The following is a 4,184-nucleotide window of genomic DNA, read 5'->3' as shown; positions in this document are numbered from 1 at the left end:
TCGACATCTGGTCGTTGGGAGGAGCGCCAAAGGATACGGCTGGTACGCTCCTTGTAGAGGGCCCAGCACGTTCCATTGGCAGCTCAACTGGCTACGGAGTGCCTCAGACCGCCCGTGCTCCTGCCTGAAGTAGGCCCCCCTGGCTGCCGCCATGAGGAGAACTAGATCGAGGCAGAGGCAACGAACTCCCCCCCTTGAGGAAACGGAGCTTGGCCCGCGACTCCGAGATGATCATCTTCCCGCAATGAGAAAATGACTCATCCACAAACGCCACCTCAGCGTGCTACATGCCCAGGCACGTGAGGCACCATCACCCAGTGCCAGGTAACGACCCCATCCAGAAACGCCCGGGTGATACGTTGTCTATAGCAAGACCCACATCGTCTTTACAAAGCCGTAACGTCAAGTTTGCCACGCAACGTCGTCTTTAAAAAGACGCACCCGAAATTGCTCTTTTAGGGAAAAAGCTATTTTAGCGTGTTGAGGCGCACAGGGGAGATGATCATCTGCAACACAAACGGGGTAGTGCAGCCTGATGTGTGCAACTCACTCGACACGGGCTGTGTCACACTGCGTTTTCTACGTTGTTTACGCTTTGATTTGAAAGAAAACAACATATCCGCGTGACGCAGCTGACACAGAATAGCATACAATGTTTACATTCAGTGGATACCCTCCAAAATGGCACCAGGGTGACACGGAGGAGACGAATTGTTGAATAAAGTTGTTATTTTTGCTTTCTTTGCGTATAAAAAGTATTCTCGTAGCTTCGTAAAATTACAGTTGAAGCCCTGATGTCACATGGATTATTTTACCGATCTCCTTGCTACGTTTCTGGACCTTGATCATGGTTATTACATTGCTGTCTATAGGAGGGTCAGAGAGGTCTCAGAATTCATCAAAAATATCTTAATTTGTGTTCCGAAGATAAACGGAGGTCTTACGGGTTTAGAACGACATGAGGGTGAGTAATTAATGACAGAATTTCTGGGTGAACTAACCCTTTAAGGTTTTCATTTTAGTTTAGCCTTATTTCAGTTACCAAAAATTATTCTGGTAACAATTTACAATAAGGGTCATTAGTTTGCATTGGTTAGAACTACTTAACATGAACTAAGAATGAACAATAATTCTACAGCATTTTTTAATCTTAGTTGATGCTAATCTCAGCATTTACTAATGCACTGTTAAAATCAAAAAGTGTGCTTGTTAACATTAGTTAATGCACTGTGAATTAACATGAACTAACAATGAACGACGAACTATGTAACTTTAACAAAGATTAATTATTATCAATACTGTAATAAATGTATTGTTGATTATTTGTTAATGTTAGTTAATACATTAACTAACATTAACTAATTGAACCTTATAGTAAAGTGTTACCATGATTCTTAATAGTATTCGTTTTAGCTAACAATAACAGAACTACTATAATGTGATCCGTTACACTGGATAATTCGCCCTGTTCTTTATTCCTGACACAGACATTAAGCTTTTTTAGTCTTAATGCAACATAATGAAGAGCAAAGCATGCACATTTGGTGTGTAATTGGTTTTTATTTTATGGTGTGATATGTAGTTTCGTTGCACACCTCTTTGTCAACATAAATGAGTAGTATTTTATCAGTCACTGATTTTCATTAAGAGCACACAAAATGTGTACAAACTAAATTGCACAGTAAGTTTATTCAACATACTCCCAACTCATTGGGGTGGTTTATAGAATATTGTAGTGTTTATTTTAAATTATTTATCTGATCATTATTACTAGTACATCTGATACATAGTTATCTGATACATTAATATAACCTCTGCCCTCCAGCAACCAATTAGCAATCGTTAACGATCCAATGGACAAAATCAATTCTTGTCCAACATTTTTTTTTTCTCATTCAAGAAGCCATTTCACTCAGATATACGTCCCAATAAGGAAGAAAAGATTATTGCAACTTCCATTTCATGCCTTTAAAGAAAGTAACGAGTTTCCCACTGGTAATTATGACTTTATAGGGGCGTTTATGTGCACATTAACTTTTCCATGACATTCTAATTTACTGAGATGCACCTGTATAAATATGATCATTCTGACTTCACTTGAATGCCGTATGAATCCCCATGAGCAAAGATGAAAAACCGCATCCAGGACAAGAAGTTTCTGTTATATAACTGAGCTGTGTATTGCCTAAAAGTGTATATAGTGGTGCGAGAGGTAATAAGTCAGTATTACTTTAAATCTCTGTCCTGTTTTACCTTGAATGAGGTCATGGAAATTGCACTGAATTTCCTATGATATCCTTGTCTTTTCCCCTTTTGTTTTGTTTCTGTTTTTCTTTTCTTCCATTCAGGGTTTTGAGGAGTCTGTGCAGATGTAAAGAGACTGTGTATCAGTGGCATACTTTCTCATTTTCACCTGCAGCTTAACGGAAATCCATCATAAAAAGGTTCTACTGTTTTTATAACATCTTCATTGATTCGTCTCCCTCTCTCTTCACCCATCTCTTATGTAAGGTTTATTGGTTCATTAAGAGCGAAATTACTCAACAGTACGCATGTACACACAATCTCTCTCTCTCTCTCTCTCTCTCTCTGAGTACTTTGTGTGTCTTCCAAAAGCAGCGAACATCTGCTTTCTCTGTCAGTACACACACCACCCCCTCAATGGCTGAGAGAGTGATTCATATAGCCTCCCCCGCCCCCCACACATACACACTCTAACGTCCACACAATAAAGAGGTGACAGCAGCAGTGCGCTCTACCTCCGGCGGCCATTAGGTGGCACTCCTGCATTTCACGTGCCTCAGACTGGCAATACAATCTGAATCATGATGCCTGCAAAAACAAACAGCACATTTGATATGTCGAACATGAATCAAAGAAACACCTGGAGCTGCAACACATGTCAGCTGGATCGCTCTTTGTATTAACCCACGTGCTTTACTGACAGCCTTGATCCCCAACAAATCCAAAATCTGTCAGATGTTTATATAGTACATAGGCTTAAGTCAGTTTTTCCCTCATTACCAAGTTTTATTCATAAATAAATGAATAGTGCTATTGAACATGACTATATTATTTGACGGGGCACGTCTCCACGTGGGAACCGTCATGTTGAGATCACATGACCAGACGAATGCTACTCAGTTTATCTCAGTAATCCTCCTATTATTGGATAGGTTCACTCGTGGAATAAATTAATAATGGATAACCAGAAATAGCACATTTACAATGGCATCAGTAACTCAATGGAAAAAAAACCCCGCACCTGTCACATTTGTGAATTTCTACATACATATTAATATTAATAATAATAATAACAATACAAATCATTCTATGCAGACCAATCTGTGAACTGATTCACTGATAAGACTTATTTCTGAAGATCGTGTGACACTGAAGACTGGAGTAATGATGCTGAAAATTCAGCTTTGCGTCACATGAATAAATTACATTTTACAATATATTAAAATAGATATATTTATATATATTTCAAATATTACTGTATTTGCTGCATTTTGATCAAATGATTGTAGCCTTGGTTAAGTTCTTAAAAAAGTCAATAAGAGATCTCACTTCCTCAAACATTTGAACAGTAGGCGAACTATAAATTTCCATGTTTTTTTTAAAAGATTTTATTAATACGTTTCCAGATCTTTCAGGATTTCTATATCCAGGTTTTCCATGACAGTGGAATCCCTGTTTATATTTTTGTCAGAACATATGGAGTAGAAAAGCTCTTGGTGACCTATCATTGTGCTGCAGCTCTCTCTCTCTCTGCACATGCACATGAGCTCCATCACTCATTTGTGCATGTGCTGAGTGTTTTCTCATCTATCCGATCATGCTTTCTGAGAAAATGTTATGAAGAAAATATTATGCAGTGCATTTTATGCTGTTTAATGGAATGGGTGTAAGGCTTAATCCTTCATTGGCTCATACAGAATGAATTGAGGGAGTTGTCTTTATTAGTAAATAAAGACTGTGCTTAGATAGAAACACTGGAGATAAATAGAATATATGAAAGGGTTACTAATACCCATCTATATTTGAGTGACTGAATGCAATAAAGCTAGAACATGCCTGGTAAAGCCTGATCACACTAACTTTATTGTTGGTTGTATCTTTTTTTTTATTTTTTATTACATTGCTGGTTCTTGTCTGTGAAAAAAATTAAATATATATAT

General features: G+C 38.0%; 1 long non-coding RNA gene across 1 annotated transcript in view; it reads right to left on the bottom strand.

The window, feature by feature from the left end:
* Positions 1-4,184, bottom strand: part of LOC107653229 (uncharacterized) — a 15,822-nt gene that overhangs the window by 7,781 nt on the left and 3,857 nt on the right. Inside the window, exon 2 of the long non-coding RNA XR_001630198.1 lies at positions 2,995-2,999. This is a non-coding gene — a long non-coding RNA (uncharacterized LOC107653229). The remainder of the gene's footprint in view (positions 1-2,994; positions 3,000-4,184) is intronic.

The sequence above is a fragment of the Sinocyclocheilus anshuiensis genome, unplaced genomic scaffold (genome assembly GCF_001515605.1).
Source record: "Sinocyclocheilus anshuiensis isolate Anshui unplaced genomic scaffold, SAMN03320099.WGS_v1.1 scaffold117, whole genome shotgun sequence".
Lineage (NCBI taxonomy): Eukaryota > Metazoa > Chordata > Actinopteri > Cypriniformes > Cyprinidae > Sinocyclocheilus > Sinocyclocheilus anshuiensis.
Note: the sequence above shows the minus strand (reverse complement) of the source record. Positions and strands in the feature narration are given on the sequence as shown.